At 39.9% G+C, this 22,042-nt stretch overlaps 1 protein-coding gene and 1 long non-coding RNA gene across 5 annotated transcripts in view; one reads left to right on the top strand and one right to left on the bottom strand.

Moving 5' to 3' along the window:
* ARHGAP10 (Rho GTPase activating protein 10) overlaps positions 1 to 22,042 on the top strand; it is a 131,945-nt gene that overhangs the window by 6,374 nt on the left and 103,529 nt on the right. The gene's annotated exons all lie outside the window — the stretch shown is intronic.
* Positions 15,799 to 18,551, bottom strand: LOC128084319 (uncharacterized). The gene is made up of 2 exons (XR_008208461.1): positions 18,520 to 18,551; positions 15,799 to 16,519 (listed from the first exon to the last, which is right to left on the bottom strand). It is a non-coding gene; the product is annotated as an uncharacterized LOC128084319 (long non-coding RNA).

The following is a 22,042-nucleotide window of genomic DNA, read 5'->3' as shown; positions in this document are numbered from 1 at the left end:
GAAAATACTACTGTTTAGAGACCATTAACATAGGTCAGCTTTGGTACCCAAAAAATCTATCCTGTTGCTAAACCAAACCCATCTTCTCTGACAGCATAAAACAAAACCTCGATACTTTGCAGTGTGAGAACAAAGGTTGGCACAGGCTCTCTATCCCAGCAGCCTCATGAAGGTTGTGCTACGTGTGACTGTGCTGGATGAGAAAACAGCTGCAGGTGCTGCAAGTGAAACACCCCATCCTACATACTAGGGATAGCCAAAGTGCCTGGAAAAGCATCCCTCCAGCAAAGAGGATATTCAAACTGAATAGAAAGTGTGGTTGGGTTTATGCCGTTCTCAAATTATTTTTCTAGACAGATATTTTCCATAATTCCTGGCAGACAAAAATTAATGCTGCGTGTTTTTACTTCCCCCATAGCTACTTGCAGCTATGGACTGAGTTTCCCACCACTGTCCTGTTCTTGCGTGAATGCCTTCTACTCTGTTTTTTGTTTCCTCCTGCGTCATCTTTTGCCTCCTGCATATTTGCTCACCTTTCATGAGCAAAAACTGAGAGAAAATAGCCAGACACTCAAAAGCAGCATGACCATAACAAGCCAAGACTAGGTAGGAAGTTCGTAATCCTCAGGTTGTCATCTATTAGAAAGAAGCAAAGGCAGGGAAGAACAGCATTGCAGAGATGGAAAAAAAAAAAAAGTTTTCTTAAACTGATGTAGCTTTACTACTGCCTGCATCTTCAATTAAATTTATTGTTGTTCCTTGCAGCTGTCTTTCTAGCTTACAGGGTTGGGCAGTAGAAGTTATCAGGTCATTAGGTAGGTCAGGGGGTTTTTGACTGTACTGTCTCAGCTCATCTGACTGTTGCTGTATCCCTTAATTCTCTTCAGCTTTTGTATGTTCACCTGTTGCTTGGGACTCTGTGTCCTTGAAGAGGGAAAAGAATGTTCTGTTTAACTTGGCAAGAAGGCTTAAGCAACCAGGACAAAACTGAGCAGAGCTGTGTAACAGAGCTTGGCCTTGGAGAAGGTTGTACAGCTTGTGATGTGGTGCTCTCAGTCAGCCTGTTGCTATTAAGAGCTTTATTATGGTGAAATTTCTCCCTTTCCCCATTAGGCTAAATTAGGGCTCAGAAGTGGCAAATGAGCACATGGAGTGATTGAAGCCTGTAGCATTTCAGCCTTTAAAAATAAAAAAAAGCTGTAATATGTCAAGTCTCAAAGCAGAGAGAGATCACCTTATTGTTGTTTGTTGTAACCTGTAGCTTTGCCAGCTGATATAATAGCTTGCATGCTTTAAAAACATTAAAAATAATGGAATACAGGTACAATGGAAAAAAGAAATACTTTTAAAATCAATGAAGAAAAAGCATCAGCTTGCAAACAGGAGAAGGCAACAGCTTGCCAGGTCACCAGGGACTAGAGAAAAAACTTGTTGAAATACAAGTTTGGAACACATCAGTGGTTTGAGAACAAGGTAGTATAATTTGTGTTGTCAGTGTTGCTTTCCTGTTAAAATACCAGGTTGTATGCTCTCTGTAGAAGAGACCTATTATAATTAACAAGCTCAGTTACTTTCCTAAAGCTTTGTCAGTTCAACTGCTTGGTTGTCTTTTTTCCTGTGTGGAAGCTTTTCTGTAACAAAACAAAACACTTTTCTTCAACTTGCTCTTTAAGAGCTTTTGCTGTGTGGCGTAACTCTGTAACACAATGAAAAGTGCCATGATAATAGCAGGGTGGCAAAATCTTTGGCTACAGCAAATGAGGACAAGCCCAAAGGAAAACAGCTAAAGATACAGAAATGAAGGAAAACAGCTGCTTACCTTTGGAAGTCTACAAAGAGAAAGAGATCTCCAGGAAGCCAGCCATACGTTCGCTGCCAACCTTTAAATGATGTCTGGGAAGGAGTGGATCCTGGTTCCACCCCTTCTTCTCACTCAGGAACATTACATGCACCTGTGCTCCCCAGGGTTGGCTCTGCCTTCCCACCAGGTGCTCAATCAGTGGTTCAGGCTGTGACTTAGCATTTCTGCTAGATATGATGATATTACTGTTCTTCTGTTATGCCTTTTTTTTTTTTAATCGCTCTACTTAGAGTAGTTTTAAATTTCTGTGTCACCTCTTGGCTAGCTGTTCCAGTGTTATAACACATTCTGCACTTTTGACAAAAGACATTAAACAACCTGTCTCTTTCATAGCTTCTTTTACTACTAATAATGTAAGTAGAAGAATGTAATGCTAAAAAGAATCTGCAAGCACTCCTCTGTCCCTTGGCCAAAGTTCATTACAAAACATGTCTGTGTCAACCAACACCATTTGTTCTCTCTGGACATGCACCAAGGCTTCGATGTATGTCTTGCAGTGAGGGGTCCAAAACTGAACACAGTACCTGAGCTGTGGCCTCAACAGTGCTGAGTTCCCTGCTTCTGCTAGCAGCACTATTTCTGATACAAGCCAGGATGCCATCGACCTTCTTGGCCCCTTGGGCATTCTGCTGGCTCATGTTCAGCGAAGCTTTGACTAATATCCCCAGGTCTGTTTCCTCTACACAGTCTTTCAGCCACTCCACCCCAACCCTGTAATGTTGCCTGGGATTTCTGTGGCCAAAGTGCAGGACCTGGCACTTGGTCTTGTTGAACCTCATCCCCTTGGCTTGAGCCCAGTGATGCAGCCTGTCCAGATCCCTCTGTAGGGCCTCGCTGCCCCCAGGCAGGTTGACACTTCCAGCCAGCTTGGTGTCATCTGCAAACTTACTGAGGGGGCACTCAGTGCCCTCATTCAGGTCATCAGTAAAGACATTGAAAAGGACAGGCTCCAGTTCCAATCTCTGGATAACACCTATTGTTACTGGATTTAGCTCAATTCACCACCACTCTCTGATCCCATCTCTCCAGCCAGTTCTTTACCCAGAAAGGAGTGTTCCTGTCCGAGCCACGAGCTGCCAGCTTCTGCAGGAGAATACTGTAGGAGACCGTGTTGAAGGCTTTGCTGAAGTCTAGGCAGACTACATCAAATGCTTTTCCCTCATCCACCAGACAGGTCACTAGATCATACAAGGAGATCAGGTTGGTCATGCAGGACCTGCCCTTTGCGAACTGACGCTGACTAGACCTGATCCCCCACTTGTCCCACACGTGCTGTGTGATTTCTCCCGAGACAATCTGCTCCATAACCTTCCCTGGCACCAAGGTCAGGCTGTAGTTCCCCAGATCCTCTTTATGACCCTTCTTGTAGATGGGAGTCCCGTTGGCAATTCTCCAGTCTTCTGGGACCTCTCTTGTTGACCAGGAACACTGATAGATAATGAAAAGCGGCTTGGCTATCGCCTCCACCAGTTCTCTCAGCACACTTGGATAACTCTCATCTGTTCCCATGGACGTTTTATAGAATGTTACCACACTGATGTGATAGTTCTCATTTAGTGAGTGCTACTGGGCGAATTTCAGTGTTGCTTCCCTCACACATTCTTTGCTTAAATCTGTTGGTCTTGTTTTCTGTCAGTTACTTCACAAATTTTGATAACTTCAGGACTATTGCTCCTCTTTGGATTAAGGCATACAGGAACACTCCTGTTGTACTTTATGCTATAGGGAGTTGAAAACTTGGTGGTGTCAGCAAATGTTCTTACATAGGATATCCACAAAAATAAAATGAAAAACAACACAAAACAAAACAGTGGAAGGAGCTTTGTGTAGGAAATGTCATCGGGAAAATTATTGTTTGCTTAGGATCAGCCTAATCATAACCTGTTTGAAATTCTTGCTAGTGTTTTCCTGTGTTTATTTGTAACATTGTTTCTTTTGTCATGTAAAATATGTACAGTTCAAAATGAGCAAGTATGGGATTAACCTTAAATAAACAAACAAATCTCTCAGCCTACAAAGTGTTTTGAAAAAGTCTGAAGTGTGTACAGCATTTTAGATGCTTCTATTTCAACATCCTGCAAAGTATGTTGGGCTGGATGAGTGAGATGAGAGACCAAGTTGTCAGATAAGACTGCACATCAAGTCTTTATTGGAGTTGGAGTTAGTAATTAGGAGGCCCAGGCATTTAACCTTCTAAGCAGGGCATTTGAATAAAAATTCTGTTTACTAAAACAGATTGCCATTCCATCACAGCACAGTCACTGTGTCTGCAATTTCAGGCTACCGATTCAGTTCCCACGTGATGATCAGAGATGTTTTGGTACAGGCACTCACAGATAGAAGAAGGGATGCCGAACTGTAAATGCTTGGTTTTAGCACACGGTCACATTAAACATTCGGGCAAGGTGGTGATTACCTCTACTTGGTTCTTTGTGCTTTTTGGAACAGCAAACAAAAACTCAAGATTGTGTTTAGCTTGGTGACTGGGCAGTGTTTGCATTTGTTCTGGCTTGAGATGTATCCCAAATCTACTGCTCAGTTCCTGAACTAACTCTAAACTGGCATTAATTTTTCAGATGCTGGTTAAGTCTCAGCATGTTAATTTTGACTTATCCAAACCTGGTCTTGTGCCTTATGGTCCTTTCTGTCCCAGGTTGCTGTTCTTCCCTGCACACATGTTAATACTGGCTGCAGTTCACTGAGGTGGGCCTGCCGCACTGCTGCACCTTGCTTGTATCTGCGATGCAGCAGAGGTAGCCAGCTACATCTGGATATCCACATCTGTGGATATCCTATGTAAGAACATTTGCTGACACCACCAAGTTTTCAACTCCCTATAGCATCAGTGCCAGTTGGAGCTCGCTTTCCTCTTTTTTCCTATCTTGGTAACCGTACCAACTCAGCCTCTGTCCTAGCAGATGGTTGCTGGTAAGAGGAGTCCTAAATTTAGCCCCCGATTGTTCCTTCTGGATCCATCTTTAATCCCAATTTGGTGACTGCAACCTTCAGCAAATAGAAGCCAAGAAAGGCAGTTTTCCCTGCTCACGCTAACATCATTTGGCAAACCTTCGCTGAACCCGGCAACAACTATTTCTGCTGGCTGCTACTCAGCCCTAGAAGTAATTGGCTGAACTTTTGGATTCTTCTCTTCTTGTGTCTTGACAGTGGTAACTAATAACAAAAACCATCTGAAAATCCTGCAAGTGAATCCTGATCTGTCTTGCTTTAACATGAAATAAGCGGCTCCCACTGAGCTGAAATCTAAGTCTCAGTCTGTGTTGGTTTACACTGAGTAATTATGGACAAATGTCTTAAATTAAAGTAGCCTGAAACTTAGTTTACTAAGAGTAAAGGTTATAAATCGTGTGTAAAACCCTTGTGGCTTCTGTTTATGCCACTGGGAAAGAAGATGAAAATCAGAAATGTGTTGGGGTTTTCGTGGACAACAGTTAGCCATCAGCTGCATTGTGAGCTACCAATAGGCACATTGCTTTGTGTTTTTAAGTAGTTCGGTATTTGTAATATTGGTTGCCTTATTTTTTTTAGTACAGAGAAGATGATTGTGCTCTGAGCTGGCTTCAGACCAAGAACTGCTTATGCAGTGATTACTGTTTGCAGACGCCCGCTTTGGAATTTGGTCTCTGAACTAAGCTTGCTAGGAGGTGTGTTTTTTCAGGTAGTAGGTTTCCTGCAACCTGATCTGAGAAATAAAACACCTGAATGCTTTTCCTTTCCATAGCCAATGGTGTGTGAGTAGTTTGTCTTACTCTGTCCAGATTGCACTTTGTTTAAAGTTTTATACAAAGGAATAAACTAGAACTTTCATGCTGTATACGTTTGAATTTTAGTATTTCCATGCTACTGGTACATCAGCTGTCCCAAATTGGTTGAGCTCTTAAACTTGGGATGCAACACTGTACATCACTGCAGATTCCGGAGCTGCACTTCTCAGTGTCTGTGCTCCTGTGTCCTATGAGAATGTTTGCTTTGCCTGTCTGCTCTGCATCTTCCAGGAGATGTAGTTGTCATTTCTATTCAAACAACTGTTTCTATATAATCTCTACTTTCTGCTTGCTGAAGTGAGAAAAAAATGGAGTATAATTTATAGCAGACCTTTTATTTAGAGATCTCTGGGAAAAGTATGTTGTGCTTTTCTGTCTTGCACGTACAAGGCTACATCGTATATTCACTGTGTAGGATGCCTGCTTAGTCAGACATGCTAATATGCCTCCCTTTGAATCACTTTTCCTGCACTTTAAGTTAGCTACTAATGCTCGAAACATTGCCTAAAGGTTTAAGCATTTTGGATGGATGTTTGTAAACATTTTGGATGGGTGTTTGAAAAGCAGGGTAGTATGAGTAATGTTGATGTTGTGATTCTATGGTCTCCCAGTGGTATTTGTGTATGAGCTTATATATTGTATGGTCATGTCTGTGTACTGCTTATCTGTGATGAGGAATGAAGGGAACTAAAATTTACTAATCAGAAAAACTTCTTTGGTACGGCGTCCTTTCCTAAGCAGGGTTATTAATTGAGTTAGAGGACTTTAAGTTGATGATAGGATAGCCTGAAACACACTTTCTCAAACTAACAAGGGCCTTCATGATTGGTACAAGTATCACTTCTGTAGCTATTGCCAGTTAAGAAGAGAATGTCATCCATTTGATGGTAAATGTCATAGGTGGTATTTGTTGCACCTTGTGGTTTCCTGATGGTTCTCTGAGCAGCTTGCTGGCCGCAGATTATGTAGACTAATTTATGGAGGAAAAGCTGTCAGCAAAACCACAATGAGTTGGGTGAGATTTGTTATTCAGTGTGTGCTCTGTGTGTTTTGGATAATGTAAAAGACTGCGTCAAGTGGTCTTTGCTAATTAGTTCTGACATAGCTAATACCTGAAATACGGGCAGGATGGTCATGTGGCCAACTCATGGATTGTCAGCAGTGAATATGTTTGTGTTGGGTCGACTGGGTTGATTTAGGGAAAGGGGTATTGCATAACAAGCATGTTAAAATGTTTTGTACATACTTGGATTTTTCTATGCTGAAGTAAAAGATTATGGTGTTTGTACAGTCACCTGTAGTGTGTGTTCCTCATCTGAAAATGAGAGCGCACTGTAATTTGACTGTCTGCCCATCTACCAAACAGGCCGATGTTGAGAATCTAAGAATCACAGGAGGTGTCTGTATTGTCAATCATTATCAGGCACTGAAAGACCAAACTGTGTATCTCCATTTCACCAGTGGCCTTTGGTGTTTCCCCCACCACTTCTTCTTAATGGATTATAGTGGTGGAACGGACATTTGGATGCAGCATATTAGATGCTGCTTTTGCTTTATGCAATGGCAAGGGAAGCAATTTATTTGGGAGGAGGAAGCAACTAAAGCATATGTGTGCACAAATATTCATGTGCTCGATAGGTGAAACTGCAGATATTGTGACCAAAATAATTTCCTGTTGCAGTAGAAAACAAATCCTCTGTGTACCTGAGATTTTCACTGGTGTCATTTCTGCAGAAGGAATATGGAATGTGTAAATGTTGGCTTTTAAGTTTAAGAAAAAATGCAAGGGGTATTTTCTATTCCCTGATTGCCTTCCTGTGTCACTGTATATCAAAGTTTTCGTATTGATAGTAAGAAAGAACAGTGCACTCAGCTTGTTAATAAATGAAAGACAGCTGCTTTAAGGACATTCAAATGGTCATTATTCATATTATAAACAAATTCCTGAAAGAGATGTTGGGACGTTAAGTATGTGATGCAGTCTGGAGAAAATAGTCTTTCTCCTTTCCTTTAAAAGATCCTAGCACGGGTTTGTTTCTTGCTTTCTAGTTGTAAAACTTCCTTTGTTTTAATAACTCACAAATAGAAGAAAACTCTTTGTGCATTATTGCAAAAAAGTGTAAGTGGATACAGTCAGAAAAAGCTGTGCTTGCTCTCAAGCTGAGCCATTTGCTCGGTTGTCTGTATGACTCCTCACTTCTTAATCTGTGTGGCCGTGGATTCTTTTTGCTTTTAGCTCAAAACAAGAAGTTTACGATTCAAAGCAAGAGGGGAAAGGAACCCTCTTTGGCATTTTTCTGAATTACACATTCTACTGGCTAGCCGGAATCACACAAGTTGAGAAAACAATTCTGCTTGCAAGAGTTTTGCTTGGCATTAGGGAATGGATTATGAAAGTACTGAACTCAAATAAAACCTCAGAAAGAGAAAACACAAATTAGAAAAAGATGTGGTGAGCTTGTGACTTGTGTTACGTGCAGCTTCCTTCTTCTCTTTTGCATTTCCGATTTTCTTAAACTCTTTTCTGCCTTGGACATAAGGAGAACTGAAATGTCTGCGACTGAAACCTCTTTGAAAGCACAAAAAATGCCAAAATGAAAGCTTGGTTTGCAGCTCTCTAAAGCAGCTTTTAACAGTTAACCTGGATCTCACATACCTGAATCTTTGTTATACAAATCTACTGCCAGACTGCTTTGGTACAGGGCTGTGCTATGAGCAGTCAGAAGTTCCTTTGGTCCAGCCTGTAGTGGGTTAGTTGAGAAATGTTGATTGAGTCATCACACCCATTGCTGTTTCAAATAAATAGAAGATAAACTGGAACTAGTGTTTGCATCTTATTCCATTTGGTCTGTTTGGCTGCATCACAGCATAGTATTTAGCTGCATCACAGTAATGGGAACTGTGATTTTTTTATTTTTTCCCTGGTGCATTGCTAATTCTTTTGTTTTCTCCTTTTATCTTTTTGCTTTGTTTCATCCTGATTTTTGTGGTAGTTTGCCTTTCTTTTTTCTCCTTTCCCCCCAGATCTAAATCTGATTTCTCAGGGAAAGGCAGTTTCTCATTAATGCATAAATACTAGGTGCAAATTTGAAGAAACGATTCTTGAGAGACCATTATATAAAAGCGTTAGAATATTATTTTTAGAAGCATCACATGCCTATTTTCCCCAAGGTTGCTTCCTAGATATCCTGGAAACTGTTATAATGCCATCTGTTTTTGCCAGTTAATCTGTGTGCTGTGAGGAGGATGAGCAGAATGGGTAGGGAAGTGTGCTGCCTAATGCCTTGTGGCATTTCTCTCCCTCCAGTTAGTTGACTCATATCAACACTGTAAAAGGGAATAACCATCGTTTGTACAAGATTCACGTGTGGTTTACTGTCAAAGTGGTTTTAGTGTACCAGTGGCACAGTATTGACTGCAAGAGTAGAAACTTTGTCAATGGCTTCTTTTCTACTTAAAGGCTATTACTTACAAAATGCTAGAGGAAATTTAAGTGCAGTTATGAATAAATTAAGCCATTTCCAGGTTTTTTTTTGAGTTTGACACTACAGAAATTGTTCCCTTAAGTGCTTCCTCCTAGAAGTTTGTAGTAAATCCTGTCTCACATACTTGCACAATGTGAATGTTACTTGATGCCTTCACAGCATGACAAAGAATGTGGCAGCTGGAGGACTAAGCATCTGCTTAGTTGCTCACGATCTAGGTCAGATAAATGTGGTGATCTGGGTAATAAATAATCCCCCAGACTGTTTCCAGTATCATACAACTTAGTGCATTTGTCTAACACTATGTAGAAATGATGGTAGTTTTATCATTATCCATTTTCCTTCTGTTGCAGTATTGAAGAGAACATGCTAAGACAAATCTGGAAAAATATCAGTGTGGAAGTCAGCCAGGAAGGAAAATGAAATTACGCATTAAGACACTTGCATTAATACGTGGTTATATTATGTTTGGCTCACTTGACCACTTGCCATTTAAAATGAGAGAAAAGATGAGTAGTGATGAGGGTACTAATTCTTTTATGTGTAGCTGAAGATGCTGCTTCTTTAAGCTTGCTTTTTTGAATCATCATGGTTAAGATTTATAGTGGCTATCTAATTCTTACAATGGAAGATCTGTTTAAATACTTGCTATGGTTCTGTGTCCAGGTTGCTTTTGTGATCATGCCAGTGCCTGTAAACTGATTGCCTGAAAAGATAGATCCCTCAGTCCTGAAAGTTCTGTTTTTTTTTTTTTAATATAGATCATTTTCAAAGATTTAGTTACGGTTTTGTGTGTCTTTTTTTTTTCTTTATCTTTTTTTTCTTCTGAAAGATCAGCTGTTACTCCATGTAAAATATAAGCATTGGAAGTTCTACCCATTGTTGCAAGAACCGGATGTTTAAGGTGATGAGTATCTATCTGTAACAAATGTGTTGGGAGTGAGACTTAGGTGAACAGCTGAGCCTCTTGTCCAGTGATGCCTTTACTGCTGCTGACCCTCTCAAGGTGGAGGTGCCTGCCCTCGTAAGGACTGGGACCTGGGGCACAGGGTGAGCAGCTTATCCAAGTGTGTGCCTGGGCTGAAATGTAAAGAAATCTCAAGTCTTGCACTTTCATTCTGTGTACAAGTCAGCTTTCCTAATTGCATGTATTTCTACTTTTAAATATGACATATGCCACAGTACTTGAGTACTGGTAGAAATATAGTTACTGTCTGTGTTTTTTTCTCAGACCCTTACCTTAGCATGAAATTACTATTCCCTGCTTCTTCCAAGCTCATGCATAGCCACAGCTGTCTTAAGCACTTAATGCTCACAGTGCCAGGCAGATGGAAGCTGGAGAGCTAGCTTGCATCTAGGTATATGCTGAGGCCCTTGTCATGTGTAAGGTTTGAGTGCCACTTAGATGTGGGGATTTCATGTAGCACAGGGCTGTGATGAGACCACGTCCAAGCAGGAGGCTCAGCCCTGCTATGTGCATGCAGGACACTGACATGCCTGGCTTTGCCAACTTCTGAGCTGCTATGAATTGTGATATCAGCATACTCCTTTGTGTGTTTCTCACAGTAGGTTCAAGACATGTCTTGAACAGCTGGTTAGACACGCTTCATATTTGAATCCTGTTTTTCTTGCATTACTGCTGCATTGTTTTGCTTTCGTGACTTTTAAAAGAATGTACACGATGAGTTGCTTCCTCTTTGGGTGGTGGGTTTCCTGAACAATATTCTCCCATGGTTGCAGAATTCACACAGCCCTGAAGTGACTGTTCACATCTTGGTCCTGTGTTTAACTGTGCTATTATTGTCAAATTACCAGCTCACTGTTTCTAATAAGCAGGCTTTCTTGAAAAATAAATGCTGTTGGTGTCATACACCAATAGTGTATGTAATATGGTATAAAAATGTGTATGTAATAATACACAAAATAGTGTCTCAGTTCAGTCTATGGTGTCTTTTTTTTTTTCTTTTTCTGAAAAATGTATTTTTTGATAATCTGCATTCATAGAATCACAGAATCATAAAATAGCTTAGATGAGAGGGAACCTTGAAGATCATCTTGTTCCAACCCCTTGCCACAGACAGGTTGCCAACCACTACTAGATCAAGCTGCTCAGGATCCCATCCAACCTGGCCTTGAACACCGTCAGGGTGGGGTATACACACCCCCTCTGCACAGCCTATTCCAGTGCCTCATTAGTGTCTGAATAAAAAATTTCTTCCTAACATCTAATCTAAATCTTCCCTCTTTTAGTTAAAGTTATCCCCACTATCAGTAAAGTTTAGTTAAAGCCAGACTTTAGTGTTGCTGTGTTTAGGCACTACCCGAATGCCAGCTTTTCTGCATTTACTTGTTGTAGTAATATGTCCTTTAAGGTATGAATTCTATGTTTGAAACTTTTTTTCTTTATTGTACTATCTCCTAATTTATTTTTGATCTGCCTTTGGAGACATTTGGTGAACTTGAACAGTCAGGTTATCCTCCTGTGTGCATGTGGGCCTTTCCATGACTTGGATATTGTACAGTATTTATGCCTGCAGGGATTATCATCTTGAGTGTGTATGTGTTAAGTGCTCTGGGAAGAAGAAGATAGCAGTTAATGAAAGCATAAATTGCCTGTGTTTCCCTTTTGAAGTGGAAACTAGCTGTGCTGTAGAGGCAACATTTTGCATTACTTCATAATATGGTAGCAAAAAATGAATGAATTGATGAGGGAAGTGTTTGGGGGAGAGCCACTGGGACTTGTCACTGCAGTAAGAACACTTATATTGCATAAGACAACCGACATCCTGTTCAGCAAGGCGCTGTGTGCCGTTCCTCTCAAAATGCCATATGCCAGTAATTCTTATCTTGGAATAATCATGAAAATAAAATGTAAAAAAAGAAAAAAATTCAGTTCTTGTTTGGACCACGTGTTTGTGACTGAAATATCATGGTGTGATGTTAACATAAATTGTAACTCATGCTGGTGCTCCAGAGTACATAATAAAACAGATGTGTTTTAACTATCCCTCTGACTATTTGTAGTATATAACTGCAGGTATTGTCTTTAGTGGGATGAATTTTGAAGGGAAAAAAAAAGTAATTATAGTTTTCCCTTGCTTCAGGGGAATTGCAGTGCTTGTTCGGAGAGTTTTATTATCAACCAGCAGAGATCCTTGTTGCCCGTTCTCCAGCAGTCATGTGTTGACTGAGAGCAGGATGAGAAAATACACAAGTGAGAGCAAAGGTAAATGAGAGTCAGCAAGTCTCTGTACAACCTGGGTTGTCGCGTTTCTTTTAGTTTGCAACCCTGCACTTAGAGTGACATTGCGAAACCCTGGTCACAAGATGAGCTAAGTGGCAGTTACAGGTCTGTGCATACATTTTTTTCCCTATGGACTTTGTACCATAAGCAACCACTCAAAAAAAAAAAACCCAAAAAAACAAAAAAACAACTCACATTTGTTTTGGCTAGTGTCAGCCCTCAAAATTTCTCACGGACCTTGGTCTTTTGGCTTGAAAAGTAGAGACGGTTGTGATTTAGTGCAATCTCAATGAGCCACATCTAACAGATCTTAGAGGTCTAGTGGGCTGCAGTTGGGGAATCAGTAGCCTAAGGTTTGCAAAGAGCTCTAAAGCTTTTCTGCAGGGTGAATCCTGACCTAAAGCACCAATTCAAAAGTAAAGCAGCCCTAGATGCGGAAGCTAATCATCATTAGAGGCTTACTATTCTTTGTTATGTACCTTCTGACTGTGATAGTGCTTGAGATACTCAAGCAAACATGGCCTTCATCTGTGCAGGACAGTGAGAAACCATACTCCCATAATGTAGCAGTTTTTTTTTTTAATGCAGATAACCCAAAATTGTTGTGATATTAGTAAAGGCTGGAACGAACCTCAAGTGGTAGCCTGTCTTGTGCTGCTGGGCTCGACTGAGCTGCTTCCTCCACCTTTTGCTGCCTTCTCCAGTCTTCTTTCTCATGGCCAGATAGAGAAGGTCCTCTTTTGCTTGCCTGCAAAACTTCTAAGACAAGCCAAGGTGTTGCTTGTAGAAGTTCTGTGAGGCAGGCAAGGGGCTGTGTTCTTCAAGGCTCTGTCTTAAGCTGGACGTGTTCAGAACTGTGATGGAACTGGTTGGAACAACTTAAACCTTAAAAGCAGGGCTTTTCCTTGAGTTGTGTTTGGAGGTGTGTGAATATCTTACTCTTGTAAGTCATGGATAAATGCCAACTCAAATGGACCAAGGAGAAAATCTGCGAGTTTGACTGAAAAGTGCCAAGCCCAGTGCTGATTAAGAATCCTGTTTGTTTTAGGATCTCACAGCTGATATGTTAACATGGCATTTCTCCAACTTCAGGAGTATTTTTGGTATGTAATCTCATGTCAAGAAACATTAGTAAATGAAGGAAGGAATGGATTGAGAAAATTACTGTTAAAAATATTTTATATATGTATATTTGATCCTTAATTTTCCAGTGCTCACTGGTTCTAGAAAACGACATTGTACAGCAACTGTGGTGTAAGATACAACATTCATGAAGAGTTTTTGGTTGGGAAGAGCAGAAGGAAAAGCAAAAAGCCGTAACTGTCTTGTTGTCTTCAGTTTTTATTTCAGAGCTAGTTCTTGTTCTTTCACAACTTACCCACCTGATGAAAATGACTAGTAAATGGATTAAGAAACAAATGAAAGATCTTGAATGTCAGCCATCTTTAGCGTTTTCAAACTGCTTGAAAATAAGAAGTGGAAAGTGTGGATTGTGCTTAGTGGTGGTGCAGGAGAGCATCCATTTCATGTTTCAGAAACTGGTGGTGCAGTTTTAATCCTTAGATGGTTCCACTGAAGTCAGGAGACTAATATAGGTAAATGTTGCAGGATTGTAAAATTGATAATTCCTTTACAATCATTGATAATATTGTATTGCTCTTCTCTAAAGAATTGCAAGATAGAGTTTCCATGCAACAACTCTTCAATGTTTACCTTATTTTGTTTGAAAGAGAATGACAAGGAAGACGATGAGAAATCCTTCTGAGATTTAATTTGGATACATGCTGCTTATGCTTTCAAGTTCTATTAGCATAAATACTTTCTTCCTAAAATACAGTATTTCATCATGTTCTGAAGAGTAGTAGTTACTTGTTATGTGAACACTGAAGTTGCTTGCTGGTAGCATCTTTAATATTGCCATTAAAGGGATGTGTCACATTTATTTAACCTGGTTCCTTAAGCTGTACATCCATACATGATTATGCTGTCTCTCTGTGTGCCTTGTAATAAGTTCTGTACTCGCTGAATTTCCATTGTATCTGATGGGGAACTAGAAGGTTCAAATATAGGAGAGTCTTGTGTGTTCCAGGAGCAGCAATATTTGTGAAAGGAGAGGAGAGACCTGGCTTAGGAAGGATGAATGGAAGAATGGAAGAGATGAATCCGAGCAAAGTTGGGTTTGCTGCTGTTCAACAGCACTACAGTACATGAAGGGAGCATATGAACAGGACAGGCAACAGCTGTTTATGAGGGTAGGTAGCGATAGGACAAGGGGGAATGGTCTTAAACTGAGACACGGGAGGTTTAGGCTAGATATTAGGAGGAAGTTTTTCCCACAGAGGGTGGTGAAGTACTGGAAGAAGGAGGCTGTGGATGCCCCATCCCTGGAGGCATTCAAGGCCAGGCTGGATGTGGCTCTGGGCAGCCTGGTCCGGTGGTTGGCGACCCTGCACATAGCAGGGGAGTTGAAACTCGGTGATCATTGTGGTCCTTTTCAACCCAGGCCATTGTGTGATTTAATGATTCTATGTTTCTTTGATTCTATGGTTCTATGATTCTGCGACACAACAAATGGTATGATTTTTTTCAGGGGAGCTGAGCACATTTGACATTTGCGACCATCTCTCTTTCACTTACCCTAAAGTAAAAACGTGTTTACTTGAAATGCTGTGACTGAGCAGGACTGTTGTTTGTGCAGTACAGTAGGAAGTCCTGTGTGGTTCTGAGGAGTCAGTATGGAGAGAGTGCTTTGTGTCCTTGCATTGTTCCAGGAGCTCACAGAGCAGCTGGTGCCATTTTCTGATGGCATCTCTAGGACTCCAGCTTCCTGCAGAAATAGAAACACATCCTTTCCAGCTATCATTACCAAATGCATCACTGAAGACTTTGGTTTTTACTTGATCTGTTGCCATTTTCAACATATATGGCATGTTAAATGAAGCAGAACTCTATTTATTACGGTTGGTTTTGGTTTCAATGTGTGCCTGTGAATAGTGCTGTGCTGTTGTTGGAGGACTGGGCTTGACAGAGCAACATCCGCCTATTCTGTCCCAGCCTGTAAGCTGGCTGGGAAAGGTGGGGCTCAAAGCTGAAAAATGCTTTCCATATGCTCTCCACTTAGTGGTCCACAATTGCATGTGAGAAGTAACAGCAGAATGTCAGGAACACACTTTTCAGTTGGCAAATAAAGGCTGACTGGATCGGCTGGATCAAGGATACTGCATTTGATCACAGCTATTCTTCAGGGAAAAGAAGAGGCATTTCAACAATGTTTATGGATGCTGATCGTTAGTGTGAAACATTTGCAGAATTCTATCTGGTGGATGTTCAAAAACTTTCTCTTTTTTTTTTCAAAGCAAAAAGCATAGCATGATGTCCAGCTAGATTAATTGCACCTTTTGCATGAACGTATTTAACACTCAGGTGGTTAAATTACAAACACCATAGAGATGGTTACAAGGGCGAGTTGGGATTAACCCCTAGACTGTGTTCTGTGTCCCAGAGGGTCACTGTGACAGCTGCAGAGTACATTGGGTTTGGCTGGTGGTCAGGCAAAAGGCCAAGCTGGGAGGGAGTGCTTCTATGCTGGCATCACAGTTGCTGTTTCTCTCACTGCAGAACTTCAGTTCGTGTGGTTCTAGTAGTGCTTTCTGCTGTCTTATCTTTCTGACAGAGGAGAGCAGAATACTGTTTTATTATGTAGGACAAGAAATGCATTTTTCAAAAAGAAAAGTAGCTTTTGATATTGCATCTTCTTTAATCCTGTGTTAATCACTAAATGAAGGGGGCAAACACTGCTGCACAAGAACTTACACCGTCTTGTGACTTGAGCCAGTGAGTAATTACTTCATAGCAGTCAGTCTTCTGCTCTGTGGCTTTCAGCTTATGACTTTGATTACATGGAAAGTCTGAAGGAAGCGGATCCTTCATGTTGGTTTGAGTTGTGGGTTTTTCTTCTTTCTTGAGTGTGAGACAGAACAGGTTTCCGGAGGAGCCAGACTGAAAGACTTGAATTAGGAAAACCAGACTATCTATCTTAGATTGTCAAACAATGCTGCCACTCCCATCTCTGTTGAAATGTTGTGGCTGGCTTTATTAACCAGGTTAATTTGAGGCTTTTCTTCCATGCTGAGATTACTCTTAATTTCTGTGTTTTGATAAGGAACTTGGATAAGTATTTGATAATGGTTTTGCTTTTACAGTTGTATCTACATAACAAAGTCTTTGACAAATTGAGAAGTGCTACAAAATTACTGCTTTGTTTTCATTTAAATAACAAAATTGAAGAAGTAGAGATGACTTCTTATCTCTGTTTTTGGAGTGGTTTAAAAAGGGAAAACTGCTTGCTTGTCCTTTCCAGTCTAACTTATGGTTGATTTTAAATTGTGTTCCCACATCTCACTTCATACTTCTTAAAAGAAATCAGTAAAGATAGAAGAACAGAATGTGTCTCCTTAAAATAGAAAGGCTGTAAATTGTTACAGACACATACAGTAATGTCTGTTACAGCATGGGTGTTGTCATTGAGCTCACTGAAGTATGTCTTAGATGTGGCTTTACTGGGTTAGGGTTACCTGTTTCTCTTTTGCACTCCAGGGTCCTCCTGCTGTTACATTGTGATTTCTGTATTGTAGGTTGCTTGTATAGTCAATTTATTCTGCCTTTTTCCTCTAGAGATTTCAGATTCAGTGACTTAAAACAAGTTCACTTTCAAAAATGAAGTGCTTATTGCTCTTAAAGTCTGTGATACACTGGGAAGGAGTTTTAGAAAAGAAACCAACAAACTTTGTGTGTGCTTTTTTTCCCTTCTGAACTATCTGAGCATAAATCAATAGTTCTTTTCTAGCGGTCTTGGTCACCCATGTTCTTGTTTCCAAACAGTAGCTGGTCACTTAAGGCTGAAACTCCGCGCATTTGCCTCAAGCCATACATTCTGGAGTGTATAAGCACCACATTTTTAGTTGAGCCTACAGAAAACTAATTGCTAAAATCTTTTTTTTATTTTTGTCAGCTCACAAAAGAGCCATTTTTACTGAACTACCTGCCAAAAATTTTTTTTCCTGTAGCTTTTACAGTCCAAATGGATAAATGGAGGTAAGCCACATGCCATTTGTAGAAGTTAACTGATTTCAAATGATAATAGTTTACAATGTTTTTTTGTGATATACGATGAGCAGATGGTAGATGACAACTCTGTCATTTGCATTAGCTAAACTCAGGCTTAGGCAGTTATAACCTACAGTCTCCATTATGGTTCATGTTTGGTGCTTTTTTTTTTTTTTTTCATAAAGATTGTTCATTCTTCACTTGGTATCAGGTCATGTCAGTTATTCAATTCCCTTTTTCCATCATCTTGCTTGTTTTACATTTGCCTCTAATACTCTAGCACTCCACTGGGGTATGAATAACCTGGTTTAAAAGGTAAGCATATTTCTAGTGTTGTAAGCAGCCAGTACGCTTTGTGCCAGTGAGAGCTAAAGCTTGAGCTATAAGGCCAGTACAGCTGAAGTGCAGAACGATAGATATGCAGTGTTTATCCTACAGTCTTAAGTTAAGTAATTAGTGTGCAATGCTGATGAATTCCAGTGGCTGTCCTGCACTTAAATGACCAACCCCTTCACTCTGGTGTTATCCAACTGTGCTCAGAAAACAACTGCATACATTTTCCTAAGATGTAAGAATTGTGAATTCTTCTATTTTTCCATTGTTAGACCTCCCAGATGGATTCTACTTTAAGAGCCCTGTTGGTTGGTTATTTCACTCTTTGGTTGATAACAAAAATAATTGCTATATTTGATGTAGTGTAGCATATACTGCTAGCTCTGTCATATGGAGCAACCTTTGTCTTTTAAAAGATAACTTCATCAAACAATTACATGTGTACAAATTTGCATACTGTGCATAGCTGTCTTCCTGTGTGAGGTAGATTCTGCATATTTATTCCCCGGTGAAAGATGAAACATTTATTTGACACTGTTGTTTATTTTCACATTTAGTAGTTTGAGCCAACATCCTTGAAATCTGGTGTTCTACTCTGAGCAGTGTATATTTAACATGCACTGTCAATGAATACTCAGATGCTACAGTATAGCAGAGCACTTAGCTACACATTTGTTACACCAAAACAGAAAAGACAAGGACACTCACCTGTATGGTGGGCTTGCATAAGCAACTCCAGGAGAACAGATGTCCAAAAGAGCTCCTTCCCCACTGCCAGTCAGCCCTTAAATAGCTCTAGGAGAGGTGCTCTACCCCTTCCTGCAGCACAGCTGAATTGCCTTCAGCTGTGCTCCTCTGGCTGTCTCAGTGCTCACCTCAGGTGATCAATCAGAGGTTCAGGCAGTGACTTAGCAGTTCCCATACATACTGTCAAACAGTTCCTTCTTTTAGCTACTGGACTAAGAATGCATTTATTCTCGTGTTATTGTGTTTTAGAAGAGAGAATTCATGCATGGTTTTTTTTTTTTAAATTAATCATTTATGAATAGCCATAGGTCAGTTCCTCCTTTTTATTTATTTATTTATTTATTTATTTATTTATTTTTAAGCACTTATTTTCTCTGGCATATGTGGTTAAAGCTCTTTGAGTATGTTGAATATGTCCAGACAGGCAAAGCAAAAGTAAGCTGTGAGTCTGTAGGCTGCTGAGAAGTGTGCTAAGCGGGGACAGTGCTTGAATATAAACTGTTGGTGCTGGGTCCAAAGCAAAAATCAAAAGTTCTCGTTTTATAAACCAGTTGCCTAGAGCATACTCATGCACTTGCCCCAGAAATGGTAATAGAAACAAATCTAAACATTTTATATATTAAAAAAACCAACACCAACAAATCACCTTTTCTTCCTCTTCCAAAAATGCCGGCTTATTTTTGTTTTCATTAGTTGCCATCAGTGAAATGCAAAGACAACTGAACAACAGCAACTGACTTCTATAGCTCTGTGCATTGCCTTTCACACTATCACTCAGCTGATAAGAGAAACTGCATTATTTTCTGTGTCTTGAGAACACCTTGTGTCAGAATGGTGCACAGCAGTGCAGCTGAAGCAGCTAGAGGAAAATAAACAAGAGTTATGTCCTTTCACTCTTAAATTATACATGCTGTGCTCATTTAGGAACAAAAGTAGCATGTATGATAGTAAACCAACCAATTTTTGTTAAAGCATAATGGATATAAGAAATCTTTAAAAAGTACCTTACTGCATGATATGTTGCCAGTCTTTTTGTTTGGAAATAGCATGAAGAATGAAAGTTGCATTAGAAGACTGAGTAAATGGCTCACTTTCTCGCTTGTAGGATGTGTTGCTGTGGCTATGTAGAATTACAAGTTTTTAATACTTTGTGCTTCTCATGGTGATGTAGTTATTGCTATTCTAAATTGCTTTTGTTTATTTTTTTTAGTGTTCATTTAGTAATCTTTGATTTGGGAACCAGATGCCACTGATGCTGTGATTGGAAACTCATTTTGGAAAAATCCCAAGGCGAGGCTTTCACTTGCTTGTGTGCCAATAAATTTAAAGTCAAATATTTTTCTCCTAATTGAAGTTGTGTGCAAAATTACATAGTGATATTGTATGACTGGTTCATCGGGTTCATGTGAAGTTTGTAATCCAAAACTGACAGAAGGATTAAGAAGTTCCTGCGCATTTACAGTTCACATATTGTACAGCTACAGACACCAGAGTTGAGTCATGTTCTTCTTTTGGTGTACATCATACAACGTAGTTCAATATTTAAATAAATACTTCCTGGCGAGTTGGTTACTATACATTCATATATTGAGCAATAACTTTATTCTGCTCTCCAGGCAAATAAACTGGAATAATAAGAGGAACTTCCAGCTGAAATGATGCTGGAATGTCAGGATCCTCCTCTAGTGGCTGTTTAAGAAAGAAGGCCATTAAGAGCACTTCCACATTTCATGTGTTTTGGTGCTTTCAGTTGTTGTTCCTGCTTTAATGGAATCCTGTATTCAGTATACAGAAATTGGGATACTTTGTGGTATATGTGTATGGCCTTGGTCTGATCAATTAGAAGCTTCAGTTTTGTGGTTCAGCCAGATACAACTGCTATCAGATATGATCTATGGGATTAAAACAAAATTCTTTTGACACAAAAGTGTTAGGATACTTTACGCTTAAGGTCTGTATGTTACAGTTTTGGAAATGAACTCAGCAAAATCCTTTTTCACTTGGGCATCTTGTTTAGCTGTCTGATGTTATGCTTCTTCTGAAAGCTCTCTATGACGTAAGTACAGTCTGTTCTCTGCACCACAGTGCTGCCTGCTGTTTCTCTGTCAAAATTTAGATTCATTTCCCTTGTTTCTAGATACAGAGATTATTTCTGAACTTTTTCCTCTGTGGGAGCCTGCTGAGACCATCCCAACTTCCTTGATGTTGATGGTTCCCCCTGGGCTTTCCCAGGCTGGAAGAAAAATAAAGGGAGTGCGATGCAAATCTTGCCAGAATTCTTAGCCTCTGCCTTTTGAATTTAGGTTTTAAGTTTTTAGTGTAGAAATGCACTGAATTGTCAAATATTTTTCCAAAGCATGTTCTTTCTTCACCTTTTAATAAATAAATAGTCTGAAGGTTGGGCACTTGCCCAGCACTTCTTGAATAATAGATCATATCTGCTCCTTTGTCTGATTCCTTACTTTGTTTTCCTCCATCTTCATCCACTTAGAGTTTCAATGTACTTGGTAAGATGAAGTCTTTCTCAGCTTACTACAAGAATTCTATGTTGTTTTCATGGCCAATTTGAGCAGAGGAACTGCATGAAAATGTGAAAATGTGACTTTCTTTTTGAGTCTTGTAAAGTCCTACTAATCGGTAAGTAATTGCTGGCATGCCTGCTGTGATGTGATCTTCCCACCTCAGGCTGGGCTGTGTTCCCTCCACAACTTCCCCAGCTACATCAGTCAGGTTTTGGTCTGCTTCCGTGCTTTCTAGGATGAGAATTCTGTTGTGAAATAATGAAGTCAGCACTGTTTCTTGGGATGGAGGGAGGTCTTAGCTCCACTGATGGGTCATGTCTTGCTGCTGTGTTCGTGTAAAACTCAGCTGCCATGAGTGAAGTTTGGTGAGCTAAGGAATTAGGTAGATATGCCCTGCCAGTTATGAGAATTTTTGAAAGTAAATGCTCTGAATTCAGAGGCTGTTTCACTTCATATTTGTGAGAGATTCTCTATTCTATGTGTAGGCTTGATTAATGTGAGAATACTCCACATCAACAAAACTTTTGTTAAGTTAGAGTATATAGTGCCAAAATTGAGTGTCCACCTACCAGTAAATTATTTCTTTTGTAATGAAAATAATATTTCAACAAAATATTTTCTTCTATGTAAACATTACAGTTATTGTTTGGGAAATAGTTCTGGGAAAGAAAGCTATTCTCTAGGGTCAAAACACTCCTGATGCTGATGTTGGGTAAGTATCTGCATAATAAACACATTTTTTCCCTTCACTACTTTATTTCTTTGACAGACTTTTGCAGTTGAGGAATGTGTTCTCAGTTAACTGGCATAGCTCCTCATCTTTAAAAGTTTAACTGTGTGATCTCATTTTCTTCTTACTGAACATCCTTGTTTGCAAATTGTACTTGTGACACTTGTAGCTTCAGTGGAACATAAATAGTTTGAGAAATGGGAGCATAGCCATCCTACAGAACAAATAAGAG

This window comes from Tympanuchus pallidicinctus, unplaced genomic scaffold (genome assembly GCF_026119805.1).
Source record: "Tympanuchus pallidicinctus isolate F22 unplaced genomic scaffold, pur_lepc_1.0 scaffold26, whole genome shotgun sequence".
Lineage (NCBI taxonomy): Eukaryota > Metazoa > Chordata > Aves > Galliformes > Phasianidae > Tympanuchus > Tympanuchus pallidicinctus.
The sequence above is the reverse complement of the archived record's forward strand: the minus strand, read 5'-3'. Positions and strand labels throughout refer to the sequence as shown.